This window comes from Elephas maximus, chromosome 16 (assembly GCF_024166365.1).
Source record: "Elephas maximus indicus isolate mEleMax1 chromosome 16, mEleMax1 primary haplotype, whole genome shotgun sequence".
In the NCBI taxonomy this organism is placed as follows: Eukaryota; Metazoa; Chordata; class Mammalia; order Proboscidea; family Elephantidae; genus Elephas; species Elephas maximus.
In genome coordinates, this window is record NC_064834.1 from 24,297,748 (window position 1) to 24,312,335 (window position 14,588).

General features: G+C 40.6%; 1 pseudogene; it reads right to left on the reverse strand.

Moving 5' to 3' along the window:
* Positions 1–478: 478 nt before the first annotated feature.
* Positions 479–13,569, reverse strand: LOC126059981 (STARD3 N-terminal-like protein; annotated as a pseudogene).
* Positions 13,570–14,588: the final 1,019 nt, after the last annotated feature.

Here is a 14,588-nt window from a genome sequence, read left to right on the forward strand (position 1 = left end):
ATTGGTTAACAATCCCACAACATGTCAACATTCTCCCTTCTCAATCACGGGTTCCCCATTACCAGCTCTCCTATTCCAGTCCCTGCCCCAGGGCTGGTGCACTCATTTAGTCTTGTTTTGTTTTATGGGCCTGTTCAATCTTTGGCCGAAGGGTGAACCTCAGGAGTGACTTCATTACTGAGCTGAAAGAGTGTCCGGGGGCCATACTCTCAGGGTTTCCCCTGTCTCTGTCAGGTCAGCAAGTCTGGTCTTTCTTTTTGAGTTAGAATTTTGTTCTACATTTTTCTCCAGCCGTGTCTGGAACCCTCTAGTATGATCCCTGTCAGAGCAGTCAGTGGTGGTAGCCAGGCACAATAAGTAAATTCTTTAATAGCAGTTTCAACAAAGTCACCAGTGACTATCATCATTACAGCTTTCAATACAGAAGCCCTCTTCTCAGCCTTTGGTGTCTTTAATTGACCTTCAATAAAGACTTTTCTCATTTAACTAAAGTAGCTCTCATAGTTATAGACGTTGCTTTTTTACCATCCTGTTTTTCTTCAACTTTCTCATTAGAGCCTACTTCAGATTCAGGGGGAGAATAAAACCAAAAACCAACTATCAAAAAGACCACTGGTTCATACAAGTGCCACCCTCTCAGAGGCATCCTGAACTATGAGGTGTCTTTTCTTTCGCTGCCCAGAGTCCCTGAATGGTCAAACAGTTAACACGCTCGGCTGCTAACCAAAATGTTGAAGATTCAAGTCCACCCAGCAGTGTCTTGGAAGAAAGGCCTGGCAATCGACTTCTGAAAAATCAGCCATTGAAAACCCTATGGATCAGTTCTACTCTGACACACATGAGGTTGCCACGAGGCGGAATAGACTCCACAGCACCTGGCTTGGTTTTTGTTTTTTGTGGCAACACTTCGAAATCCAGGAACCAGATCTCAACACAGGCAAGCAAGAATGAAACGATGGGCAGCGCAAAGGCAAAAAGATTTATATAAGAGGAATAAAATACAAAGAATAGTAATTGAATGGCACCGCCTCCTTCTCTAAGGAGGGAATGCTTCCAACTACATTTCGTTGTGTTATCTACGTGTAGGGTTACAAATAAGAGGTCAAAGGTGACAAACAGAAAGACATTATGCGACCCTGGACATGCCAGTCTTTTCCTTTCCTTCCTAAGACTCAATCCTGGCCAATGAGTTGTGTAGGGTGATGTGATGGATGATTCTGGGGTTGCCCTCCACCGGGGGTCCAGGGTCAGCAGCTCTGGGTCAGGCCAGAGAAGAGAACTTCTGGGCAGCAGAGTGGGACCAAAATAATCCTATCAAATATATTGTTGCAATGAACTTCAGGCTCATTTGTGCATAGTATAACAACCTTTTTTCTCTAGTGCCTGAGACCAGATGGTTAAGTAAATAAATAAATTACAATCAAGCCTGTCCTCATGTTATGCCTGTGGACTTTGAGATAATCCCTTTAATCACCCCATCCAAAGAGCTGAGTCTCCTTTGTGTCCTGACCTACAAGCAGCTATCTTTCACCAGGACTTTCAGAGTCCTTTGGTGATAAGAGATTTTCAGTGTCAGTGAATGTAAATTCAAGTTTTATTGCTGAATCTCCTGGAGACGAATTAATGAAAATCTCTGAGTTCCACCTCACTGTGAAAGTAACTGATGACATTTAAGAATGGTGGAAGAATTTCGGAGAAAAACATAAAGTTAGATCATTGTATCATTGTTTAGTTTTAAAATAGAGATTTCAAAACAAATCAATTTATTAGCACGCAAAAGAACACCTCAAAACTCAAACACCTAACTCACAACTCTTTTTTTTTTTTTTTCACACAGGCAGGTACTCCTTAGTTCCCTTTCACATTAAAAAAATATCAAATACTTAGACAAAGAACTGTTCTACTTTTATAATTATAAAGAACTCCAAAATTAATATAGCCATGAAACAAACTATAATGACTGGTTTGAGACTGATGATTTTTTTTAAATCCCATGAATCTAAATCATACTACTAGAATAAGGAAATATTGTTCTGAAATAAAAATGATGGCATATTAGACCTGTCTATTACTGAATCTGGGGAGCTCTGGTGAGGCAGTGGTTAAGCACTTGGCTGCTAACTGAAAGGTCACCCGTTCGAACCCACCAGCCACTCTGCAGAAGCAAGATATGGCTGTCTGCTTCCGTAAATATTAGAGCCTTGGAAACCTTATGGGACAGTTCTACTCTGTCCTATAGGGTTGCTATGAATTGGAATCAACTCCACGGCAACAGGTTTGATTTTGGTTAAGATTACTCAATCAGTTGGCTCTTGAGAAAGCAGTTGACCAATGATCAGAGACCTGAGTGGAATAAACAATGATCTATTCTGGATCCAAGGTCCTATACTCTGGCTATATATTAAAATCATAAGACAGGAGGGCAGTTAAAAATTATTGACGTCCAGGCCCCATGCCAGAGATTCTGGCCTATGGAGGGCACTGAGATCATATTTTTTCAAAACTACTCCTACTCCCTTACCCCCATGCAGTTAAAAACTCCTGATCTAGATGAATTGTCTAGATTTTTTTATGATACTGAATTATTATCTACAATTGATACAGTAAAATCTGTGAGAGCCAGAACTTGACAGGACTGCCCTGTTTTTCCTGGTCTCGCAAGTTTTCTGCCTTTGACATAGGCTTTACTAGTTTTGCCTCTCTAGAGAACCCAGCCTAAGACAGACAGAGTACAGTCTTACCATTTTTCTATGGCTTGTTTTAGTGAAAAATATTTGAATTTTCCTTCTCTGACAGGTTTCTGCCTTATACAGGTTCCAGCTGTCACAGATTTTACTGTATAAGGAATAAAGAGTGACGGGTAGACTTGTAAAATATTTTCTTGCAATAATCACTATTCTCTGACCTTAATGGAAAAATTTAAATGACTAGATGTTATGCCCTGGTAGTGCAGTAGATAAGAACTACACCTGCTAAAAAAAAGGTCGGCAGTTCAAATCCACCACCTGGACAGCAAAGGGTTTGGTTTAGGTCTTAAGTGTTATGAACTGAATTGTGTCCCCGAAAAATATGCAAAACAGATTGAAACATTGCCTGGTCCTGCATCATATTCACAATCAATGGATGTTTGTAGCTATTTCTTTTCATTTTAGTCATGCCACAGTAGCAAATGAAGGCCCGGAAAGCTTGACTCCATCCAAGTCATTAAGGTCAACTCTATTTTGAGGAGGCAGCTCTTGCCCAGTCGTATTTTGAGTGTCTTCCAACCTGAGGGGCTCATCTTCTGGCATTATATCAATGTTCTGCTGCTATTCTGAAGCTTTTCTCTGGCTAATTCTTTCCAGAAGTAGATCCTTCTTCCTAGCCTGTCTGGAAGCTCTGCTGAAACCTGTCCACCATGGGTGACCCTGCTGGTATCCGAAATACCAGTGGCATAGCTTCCAGCATCACAGAAACATGCGAGCCACTGCAGTAAGACAAACTGACAGAGGAGTGGTAGACATATTGGTTGCAACTACTAGAAAATATAGGTATGTGTATAGATAATTCGGAAACCCTGGTAGCATAGTGGTTAACAGCTATGACTGCTAACCAAAAGGTTGGCAGTTCGAATCCACCAGGCACTCCTTGGAAACATTATGGGGCAGTTCTACCCTGTCCTATAGGGTCGCTATGAGTCGACGGCAATGGGTTTTTATAGATGATCCGCAAAGTGGGTTTTTAATTTTTCCGTAAAGTTGTTTATAAGGGCCTTAGGAGGAATTCTCTAAATACCTCATTGAGGGTAGAAATTAACTTCCCAGGGTTCATCTCATTTATGACAGGTGCTAGGTTAGAACTCTTGTCCCCGATTCTCATCTTAATATTCTTTCAATAGATCTTTGGCTTTATTTTTTAAAAAGTAAAGATTCCCTTTTGAGAATAATCATAGAAGCTAGAACCAGTGATCAGAAGCCTCAATGAACATGAGAGGCAGTTTATAGTATATTTATCAAGACCACAGACTCTGGAATCAGATAAACCATAGTCTAAACCTGGCTCTAACATTTACCACCCAGAAGACCTTCACCTCCCTGAATCTCAGCTTCCTTATCAGGAAAATAATGATACTATAATATTGTAGCAGGAGGTAGAAAAATGGCTGAAGGCAAATATCTTTCCAGCTCTCATGGCATTCATTATTTTCAGCCCTAAGGACTAAAGAAAAGGAGGGAAACCCAGGCTTCTCTGTTAAACGTGTTGTTAAACAAACAATTTCTTTACGATGGCCTTTGTCTACATTAGTTCTTCCAAATAGATTTCAGTGGCTGGCATGCTGTAGTTGGGTATTAAATAAGAGAACATATATGAATCCTTCAGAGCAATGCCCAGCATACAGTAAACACTCCACAATATCCTATTAGTTGCTACTGTCTTGAATTACTTAGTGTTGCTTAATAAAACAGATGGGAGTTTTTGTTTTTGCTTTTTTTCAGGTAGGCAAATTGTGTTTATATTCTAAACACTTTTATGTCCTGTGGAACATTCTTCCAGGAAGCCCAACTCACTTCACGGTGCACAATTAGCAGTATTATAAATCAATCAGGCAATCAGAATATACGTATGCAAAATGCAAAGAGGGCGACACTCTTATCCTTGAGAAACCTATAACTAAGTGAAGAGAGTGAAAAGGAAGCTGAGTTCTGCCAGCCAAGTGAAATAACAGGCTGATGCATTCACTGGATGTCCCTGGGTGATGTAAATAGTTTGTGCTTGTGCTTGGCTGCTGATATCAAGGTTGGTGGTTCCAACCTAGCCAGCAGCTCTGCACAAGAAGGATGTGGTAATCTGCTTCCGTGAAGATTGGAGCCAGCTGCATAGCGTAACAGTTCTACTACTAAGGAGCTGTTCTACTCAGTAACACATGGGGGCGCCATGAGTCAGAATTTGAGCTTATATTAGAGGTTAGTCTCCCCACGTTACCCACTCTATTCCTCAGACATGAGCTAGGGTAGAATTAAGAGAAATAGTATCTGTAGGTTTATTTGACATCAGTTCCACTTTTACTGTATTTCTGGGGAAAGGAAATTAACTTCACCAAGAAAAGACACATTTTGCTGCCCTTACCCATCAAATAAGCTGACTTTTTGCCAAATGAATGTGATCACGGGTCAAGGGTGAGCCTTCCAATCAGGAAACCAGTAAAGGACAGGATGACGCCAGCCTCACTTTAGAGGCCTATGTTTGATGAATAGCACTGTCAGAGATTAAAAAAAGAAGAAGGTTGTATTCAAATGATGTCTTCGACTTAAGGAAGAAACTGCTCTACAAAATCCCTGCAGCAATATGAAGGTTACAGCTAGGAAAACAGATATCCTGGCCCTGGAAACAGAAAATTTATCATCTTCAATTTTTTCCTCAATTACCTTACTTTTTGCAATTGAAGTTTGAGGCTCTTCTATTTCATGTTTGTGGAAAAAGACCTGCAATGGTTAGAATTGTCTATAATTTTGGGCAAAAGAAGCTTTAAAAAAAAAAAATGGCTTTACTATATCCATTTACTCATTCATTCAACAACTATGTACTGCAAACTGACTCTGTGCTAAGCGCATGTTATAGGAAATAAGACAGGCAGGGTCTCTGCCCTGACAGAAATTACAATTCCGTGGAGGAAAGAGGCAATAAACAAGTAAACACTTAATAAAATCATAGAGATTATTAATAGTACAATGAAGAAAGCAAACCGTGAGAGAGAATAATGGAAGACCTGCTTTAGATAGGGGTCAGGGAAGTCCTCCCTGACAATGTGATACCTGAGATGAGACCTAAGTGATGAGGTGACAGACCCTGTAAAAACCAGGCAAAGAGCATCGAGTCCGAGAGAACTACACATGCAAAGGTCCTAACGCAGAAAGAAAGTTCTAGTAGCTGACAGAAGGGAAAATGACTGGTGTGTAGGAGGTAGGACGGGATGGCAGGAGACTGGAGGAATAGGTAAAAGTTTGTCATTTCTAGAGTCCTTTTGGGCACAGTAATGGGTTTGAATATTTTTATCTTAATGGCGGATACATAGACCTGCAGCAGATAAATGGTGGCAGTAGTATAGAGACAGGGAAGAGATCGGGCTGGCTGAATTAAATAAGGGCTACATTTCAAGGCCCTGTGTGCTTGACCAGCTATAATTAAATCTAAACCTAGGTGCAGACCACCATATAACTGTTACTGTTGGCACCCGAGAACTACTTGTGATTAACAAACTAGGTGCTTAGACAACATAAGTGGCTACATTTAAAGGCCCTGTGTGCTTGACCAAATGTAAATTACTGATAATTCTCCTGAGTTGTTTTTCAAGGCCTCACCAGGTGCAGAGCATGCACAGTAAAAATAAACGTGGCCTATGAATGACCTTCCACATGAGACAAACATGAGCAGGAACCCCTTGCCGGGGTTTGAACCAAGATCCAGAGGCATCATGCATGCACAACATCCCAGAATAAGTCCTGTTAACATCCCGGCAGCCTTTGTGACAGACTCCATCTTGGTTCCAGCAACCTCTGCGAGGAAGTCCATCTTGAATTCTAACAGTGCATGCATTTGATTTTCATAATCCTTCCCCTTCTCCTAGAAATCTCCATCTAATGAATAAAGATAATGCCTTTTTCCCACCTAAGAACTTTGTAAGCCCTATGAAATCCATTGTTCAGAGAGAGACTGGAGGCTAGCATAGATGGAAACCCCTCTCCCTCTCTCCCTCGCGAGGCTTTTACTCTGTCCCTAATAAACCTTTGTTCGTGCGGAACCTCTGAGCCTCTCCTGGTCATTCGTGGTCAAAAGAAGGTAAGAACCTAGGCAGAGCTTAGTCCCGAGCTGGGAAGCCTTGCCTGTAACCGTATGACCAGCAGGAGCCAGGAGCCTGGAGCAAGATGGCTGCAGTGGGCTTTCTGGCCCACAGAGCGATAGAGCTGGGTGCCTTTAGGCAGGAGGCATGCTGGTAAGGTGGGGTGCTGATGGTTTGTACAACCAAAAATAGAGCCAACTGAGGGCACAGATGAGAAACTGTTGAGAACTATCTTGGTTGGAAGCTGTCCTGATTGAAGAACTCTATCCTGTTTCCTGAGTTGTATCCTGTTACTTCCAAGTTGATCCTAATCTTGAGTTGTAGCCTGTTACTTCCCTAATATGCCACATAATTGTGAGTAAGATCTGTGAATTCTGTGTAGCCATTGCAATGAATTATCAAACCTAACAGAGAAGTAGCAAGTGCTGTGGGGTGGCGGTGGGGGGGGGGCTGGAGAGGACGGGCAGCTGGTGTCAGAAATGGTAAAAAAGTTGGAGAATGGAGGTATGTCTGACCTTCACCTCATAGAAATCAGCTTTGTGCTGATGCTGATTCTTATCCCTCCTCATGAAGTTAGAGAAGTTCTGACATTAGATTATGTATGTCTTCCAGGGTCTTCCATTATTGGTATGGAAAGATGTACAGTTACAGAAAAACACAACCTCAAGGTTAGAAAGAAACCTAGAGCTAGAAATAGAAATCATATACAATCCAGCAATCCCATTCCTAGGAATGTATCCTAGAGAAATAAGAGCCATCACATGAATAGACATATGCACACCCATGTTTGTTGCAGCATTATTCACAATAGCAAAAAAAAAAAAAAAAAGGAAATAACCAAAGTGCCCATTAACAGATGAATGGATGAACAAACTTTGGAACATAAACACAATGGAATGATAAAGAACAATGATGAATCTTCAAAGAATTTCATAACATGGATGAATCTGGAGGGCATTATGCTGAGTGAAATCAGTTAACCACAAAAGGGCAAATGCTGTATGAGACCATTATAAAAATTCATGAAAAGGTTTACACACAAAAAGAAACAATCTTTGATGGTTATGAGAGAAGAGATGAGTGGGGAGGGAGAAAAACTAGATAGTAGTTGAGCGGTAACTTTGGTGAAAGGAAAGACGATACATGATACTGGCAAAGTCAGCACAACTTGACCAAAGCAAAGTCATAGAAGCTTTGTAGACACATCCAAACTCCCTGAGGGACCAAGTTACTGGGCTGAGGGCTGGGGACCATGGTCTCGAGGGACATCTAGCTCAACTGGCATAACACAGTTTATAAAGAAAATATTCTACATCCTACTTAGGCGAGTAGTGTCCGGGATCTTAAAAGCTTGTGAGCGGCCATGTAAGATATACTCTACTGGCCTCACCCCATCTGGAGCAAGGGAGAATGAAGAAAACCAAAGACACAAGGGAAAGTTTAGTCCAAAAGACTAATGGACCACAACTACCACAGCCTCCACCAGACTGAGCCCAGAAAAACTAGACGGTGCCCAGTTATCACCACCGGCTGCTCTGACAGGTATCACAATAGAGGGTCCTGGGCAAAGAGGGAGAAAAACGTAGAACAAAATTGAAATTCACCAGAAAAAAAAAAAGACCAGACTTTTAGATCTGAGAGGGACTGAAGAAATCCGAAAGTATGACCCTTGGACACCATTGTAACTCAGTACTGAAGTTACTCCCAAAGTTCACCCTTCAGCCAAAGATTAGACAGGTCTATAAAACAATAACGCAAGGTGAGGAATGTGCTTCATAGTTCAATCAGGTACACAAGGCTAAGTGGGCACACCAGCCCAAAAGCAAAGACAAGAAGGAAGAAAGGGACAGGAAAACTGGACAAATGGAAATGGAGAAACCCGGGGTGGAGAAGGGTTCAGTGTTGACACATGGTAAGATTGGCAATCAATGTCACAAAACAATTTGTGTATTGATTGTTTAATGAGAAACTCATTTGCTCTGTAAACTTTCACCTAAAGCACAATAATTAAAAAAAAAAAAAAAATCCTAGAATGGGGCTTTGCAAAAAGACAAGATCACCCAGAGATCTTGCTAAATGTAGATTCTGAATCAGGTAGGGCCTGAAATTCTGCATTTCTAATAAGCTCCCAGCTAGAGCTTTACACTTTAAGTAAAAAAGCAGGGTATTATGTTCAGCCCCTTCCTCGTCCTATCCCCTCCACCATCCAAAACTGAGTCCTGTGGACTAAACTCTTGACAGCTCTGATCACTGGAAATCCTTATTTGTACTGAGCCATCATCTGTCTCTCTATGATTCAAATCATTGGTCTTAGATCTGCCTTCTGGGGAAACGCACAGCAGCATTCTTTTTTTTGACACAAACAGGGACTAGTAGTTGCTTAGTTGACAATAAAAATTCATTTAAAGTGAAGGAACGTATTTTTAAAAGACAATACATTAAACATTTTTTCTTAAAACACTTGTACTAGCACATTCGTTCTCCAGTCTTCAGTGTAGATGCAAGGCCAGCAACAAGGGCCTTTTGATGAACTTTATCAGTTTTTTTGTTTGTCAGCATAAACCACACCTACAATAACACACCAGGCACTTGTGAAACAATGGGGCATACACTCTAGAACAGGAAGAAAGTGTATCCATGGGGAGAAATAAAAACTGGACTGGACCAATCTGCAGCGCTATGATTCATTCCAAGCAAAGGCATGAGGTCACACGAGGTAGAGCAAAAGTTGGAGTGAGCAAGAGGACCTAGAAGCAATGCCATACACTGTGTAGTTGAGATCTGTCTTTACTCATATTAAGTTAAGGTGATTTGTTACTTGCATTGTGAGAAAAGCACTCATGGTGTTTTCAGACTCCGCTACCCATGTCATAAATACTAATCAAAATATTAAAATAATCCCAAAGCTCCTAAAGTACAGGCTAGTATGGTTGTCCGATTTCCTTTCATCTAATAACACGTTTCAAGATTTACCAGATCATAATTCATGGAATGCTTAGAGTCTTATTTCCATTTTCAGACTCATTTTCCATCTCTATCGAGTAAGTTGACTTTCATTTGTTGTAGAAGTTGCATTATATTTTCTAATAAATCGACCTGTCCTAAGATGTCACTCCTTCTTACATTTTTGGGTCATGTTTTCCTTCTATAATTCTGTTCAGAAAGAGCTTATTTATTTGTTATTGCCAAACTTAAAATTTAAAGACTGAAAAGATACCTTAGTTAAAAGTGTATATTTGTTCTTACAATAGATTGAAATATTTTAACAGGTAGCGCCTATCCCAAAAATATACGTCCTCACACAAAGGATTTAACAGTGTCTTACATTTGTACAGAACAGAGTGCTGAAACATCCATTATCTTGCTCAAGTATCATAGCCAGTTTGGGAGGTGGGTGATATTGTTTCGGTTTTGAATAAGACAAAGTGAAACTCAGGGATGGTCAGTTACTAGAAATTAGATAGGTAGGTAGGTAGATGATAGATAGATGATAGACGGACGGACGGACGGACGGACAGACAGATAGACAGACAGACAGATAGATAGATAGGTCATCCAGCAGGAAAGTGACAGAACTGGGGTTATAAGGAATCTCGCCTTTTGATTCTTTGGATCTTCCTTTAAATCTCTCAGTAATATTAACTAAGGCCAAAGAAGAGTGAACAGGGCTTCTTCCCTTTCACCCCATGGCTCTGTGATTTAAAACTGTATTATTAATTTGAGTTAAAGACTCTCTTCTTCCTTCCAAAAGTGTGATAAATGATTCCAAGATTAAAGTGAAGTAAAAATGATTGAGAGGCCTCTTTTTCTCATTAGTTAGTTAGTTTGATCATTTTAGGATTTCCTAACAGCTCTGGAAATTGTTTTAGACAATATTAAGAGGATGTTTTGGAACCAGGGTGGGGCATCCCTCTCTGATGTTGGGTTGGCTTTGTGAACTGGCATCATTAAAGCCTGGTATCATTTCTGGATTATGGTACATGGTCATCTCTTCATTTTGTTTAACAAAATATGCATTAAAAATTAAAAGGCTATTTCAAAAGCAAACCACAGTACAAATATTTATCTAGGTCAGTGGATAAATATAGACAGACTGAAAACAGGAAAAAAAAAAAGTATTCTCAGCAAGCTTGAATCATGCTCTGATTTGGATTCGTCTTTGGTAACAACCTTAATGACCTTTCTTGATACTCAAGGTGGGAAATTTAAAATTTAAAACCCAGAGGGAAAAATGTGTGAGCAGCCCTATGAATCATTTAGTGTGAATTTGGTTTAAATTTATTTCACCTGAGAGAAGTTCCATTTTTTATCTACTCAAAAGAGCTGATCCTAGCTTCAATCTTTTTCTGTTCATGAAGAACTTTCCTCATATCCTTAGTTGTAAGAAAAATATAACCTCTAATTTTATACATAATCCTTGCAGAGAACATTCAACCATTAGTATCTTTTTGAGCGCCAAATAAAACGTGAAATAAAGGCCCGAGAAATTCGTATTTTGCCAGAAGTTTCAGGTTCCTTTCTTACTTACTATATATATCACGTCCTCTGTAATGTGGAAATATTTGGCAAGCTTTGCAACATAACTTTCTTATTGGTCAAGATGACCTTCTGGCCCTTCACCTCAAAGCACAGTAAGTAAAATCGGATATGCCCCTTAATCTTTTTTAAACCATTTACGTTTGACTAAAGGTCTATATCTATCACCATTTTCCTGTGGTGCCTTTATTTGTCATATATACTCAGAGCTTGCCTTTCTTTTTCACCCCAGTGCTACAGATCCGTTCCCACCCCTAGCCCTCACCCTACCCGTGGTCTCCGTTACCTGGGGGATTAAGATTTTACTTGCTTACAAGGTAGCCAATGCCCCACAAAATACATCCATTTATGTCTTCTCACCATACACTGTTAGCTGCAAATTATTATACTGCTTATGAAGAAAAAAAAATTTTTTTTATGATGATCCTTTTGATGTAGAAACTATAATTAAATTTATTTCAGTTTTCCAAGATCACAGATTTGCATTACAGTGTTTCTAACTAAGCACAACAAATCTAGATACCCATTTCCAAATCCACATGAGAGTACAAGTAAAAAGGTGATGTACAGAGTGGTGCCACTTTGATGGGGCTCTTTAGGTAAAACTGGGAAGGGGATGGACTTGTATCTCAACCCATATCTCAGGTTCTCAGTGACCTGGTGCTGTCTGCTGGCTTCCTGGGGTATCCCACGGCGTACTGAATGGAAAATGCAATGTAGAGGACTAGAGTGGAAATGAGATTCCCAGTTAGAAGAATCTTGCATCATTCGGGTAGAAATGATAGCGACTCAGATTAGGGTGGTGATGATGGTTGTGAAGCTAGAAAAGGGTGGAAGAATTTGGGATAGATTTTGGAGGTAAAATTGATCATTAGACTTAGAGGTTAAGGAAGGGCACAATCGAGGATATTCTTTAGATTTTTCACCTGAGCTGCTGGGTAGATTGTGAGTGTGAGTAACATTTATTAAGATTGGGAGGAACAGGAACGGAAATTAAGAGTTCTCTTTTAAGACATGACATATTCAAAGTGCCTAGTAGCCATTCAAGGATCGCTGGTGGCGCAGTGGTTAAGGTGCTTGGCTGCTAACCAAAAGGTCAGCAGTTCGAATCCACCAGGCACTCCTTGGAAACCCTATAGGGCGGTTAGTTCTACTCTGTCCTATAGGGTCACTATGAGTCACAATCGACTCCACAGCAACCGATTATTCGCCATCCCAGGATCCCTGGTGGTGCAGTGGTTAAAGCACTCAGCTGCTAATCAAAAGGTTGGCGGTGCAAACCCACCAGCTGCTCCGCAGGAGACAGATGTGGCAGCCTGCTTCCATAAAGATTTATGGCCTTGGAAACCCTGTGGGGTAGCTACTAGTTGGAACTGACTCAACACAGCAGTGGGCTTTTGGTTTTTAGCCATTCAACTGGAGATGAAAATAGGATTTGGGGGGCTGGGAGTTCAGATATTTTGAACATGTAGACTTCTTGGCACCCACTCAGATCCTTTGACATAAGATGCACCTGTGGATGATGGCCTGGGCAGTGTTGAGATAGGTGGGAGAAGAGATTTCTCACATGTGAGTGCTTCAGTTACAGCGACTACAGCTGAGCGTACTCATTGCCGGCTGTGCGTACTTGCCTTCAAACCACAGAACCACTTGGGGACACTCAGCCTAGAATTCTGAGGGAAGGTCAGCCTAGCAGCAGAGGGTGGAGGAGGCACCCAGAAGGACCACTGAACCCTCTCTGATAGAGACTCCCAGTGTTGCAGCCCTTCCATTTTTCATGTTGAATCTCTCTTAGCTACCATGGCATATCTATTCCTCTAAGGGAAGACAGAGAAAGCTGTCAGACTTCTTTCACTGCATATATTTGACTCATAATAATTTAAATGACTAGAATTCATACATCAGCTTAGTACTCTTCCAAGATGGATCCCAATCATCCTCACCTCCTTGTATTTAGTTTTTGTGTAGTCTCCACCCACATTGAATCAGGGCTGAGGGCTGGTCCATATTACCAATACAGTAAGGTGGAGGTGAAGATGGATGACTTCAAAGGGTAGGTCATAAGCATATTGCAGCTTCCACCTTGTTCTCTTGGCTTGCACACTCTGGGGGAAGCCAGCTGCCATATTCTGAGGACACACCAGCAGCCCTGAAGAGTTCCATGTGGAAAGGAACTGAGACCTCCAACCAATAGCCAGCTCCACCTTGCCAACCATGGGAACGAGCCATCTTGGGAGTAGATCCTCCAGCCTTCAGAAGACTTTAAACTGACCTCTGACTCCAACCTCCTAAGAGACTGCAAGCTATAACCACCCTTCCAAAACTGCTCCAGAATTCTTGACCCACGGAAACAGATAACAAACGATAATTGTTCTAAGTTTTGGGAGTGATTTGTTATGCAGCAGTGGATAAATAATTCATCCTTAAAAAAAAAAAATAGTATTGTTATGAGCAATCTTATGGCTATAACTTTCTATTTTATGTGGAAAATAAACTCATCCATGAGTTTTTCAGAAGGAAAACATCCAATCAACTCACAGACTCTCTTAAATTGCAAGCTCTGTGCTAAGGAACAAATACAGTAGAAACTGTGATTGGTTTGTAAATAAAGAAACTGAACCATCTAACTTTGTTAAACTGTGGTGTCTTATGAACTCAGCTTGCATAGTAAAGGAAAGCACAAAAATATTTTGGATCTTTTGTTTTTATGTCACGAACAGTCCCAAAGTTCAGAGGAAGGAACTCTGGTGTTTCCTTTACACCAAAGCAGATTGAGGTGTGCCATTTTATTTATCTGAAAATAGGAAGTTACGTGATTATAAGTTCTGATTATCAGTCAGAATTATTCACAGCAAAAGTCTGCTAGGATATAACTTCTCATCAAAACCTGCCAGAAAGAAAGATGTTTTTCCTTCTTCTTTTTTTGGAGGGGTGGGTCTCGAAACCTGTCTACCTTTAACAGAAATCTGAGCTAATAGAATTTATGAAGTCGCAAGCCCATTTTCTTTGCAAGCTCCTTGAAACATAATTTGAAACTCCCGTGTATCAGCCTGACCCTGCTACTGTTAGCAATTGGGAGTATCTTCTTACCCACCAATGTTATAATGGCTAAATACTGACAATCCTCTACCATTTTAATAATTTTCAAGTTTATTTTGCATCCATTATCTCATTTACATCTCAAAACCACCTTGTGGCACCTCGGCTATCATTATCTCGTTTTAACAGATAAGAA